The sequence below is a fragment of the Amia ocellicauda genome, unplaced genomic scaffold (genome assembly GCF_036373705.1).
Source record: "Amia ocellicauda isolate fAmiCal2 unplaced genomic scaffold, fAmiCal2.hap1 HAP1_SCAFFOLD_320, whole genome shotgun sequence".
Taxonomy (NCBI): domain Eukaryota; kingdom Metazoa; phylum Chordata; class Actinopteri; order Amiiformes; family Amiidae; genus Amia; species Amia ocellicauda.
In genome coordinates, this window is record NW_027102888.1 from 12,501 (window position 1) to 13,503 (window position 1,003).

Below are 1,003 nucleotides of genomic sequence, written 5' to 3' on the forward strand. Positions count from 1 at the left end.
CTGCCTGCCCTGGCAGCAGCACTGCCTGCCCTGGAGGTCTGCCTGCCTGCCCTGGTAGCAGCACTGCCTGCCCTGGAGGTCAGCCTGTTAGCCCTGGAGGTCTGCTATCCAGCCCTGGAGGTCTGCCTGCCTGCCTGTTAGCCCTGGAGGTCAGCCTGTTAGCCCTGGAGGTCTGCTATCCAGCCCTGGAGGTCTGCCTGCCTGCCTGTTAGCCCTGGAGGTCTGCTATCCAGCCCTGGAGGTCTGCCTGCCTGCCTGTTAGCCCTGGAGGTCTGCCTGCCTGCCCTGGCAGCAGCACTGCCTGCCCTGGAGGTCAGCCTGCCAGCCCTGGAGGTCTGCCTGTTAGCCCTGGAGGTCTGCCTTCCAGCCCTGGTAGCAGCACTGCCTGCCCTGGTAGCAGCACTGCCTGCCCTGGAGGTCTGCTATCCAGCCCTGGAGGTCTGCCTGCCTGCCTGTTAGCCCTGGAGGTCTGCTATCCAGCCCTGGAGGTCTGCCTGCCTGCCTGTTAGCCCTGGAGGTCTGCTATCCAGCCCTGGAGGTCTGCCTGCCTGCCCTGGAGGTCTGCCTGCCTGCCATCCAGCCCTGGAGGTCTGCTATCCTGCCCTGGAGGTCTGCTATCCAGCCCTGGTAGCAGCACTGCCTGCCCTGGAGGTCTGCTATCCAGCCCTGGAGGTCTGCCTGCCTGCCCTGGAGGTCTGCCTGCCTGCCCTGGAGGTCTGCCTGTTAGCCCTGGAGGTCTGCTATCCAGCCCTGGAGGTCTGCCTGCCTGCCATCCAGCCCTGGAGGTCTGCTATCCAGCCCTGGTAGCAGCACTGCCTGCCCTGGAGGTCTGCCTGCCTGCCCTGGCAGCAGCACTGCCTGCCCTGGTAGCAGCACTGCCTGCCCTGGAGGTCTGCTATCCAGCCCTGGAGGTCTGCTATCCAGCCCTGGAGGTCTGCCTGTTAGCCCTGGAGGTCTGCTATCCAGCCCTGGAGGTCTGCCTGCCTGCCCTGGCAGCAGCACT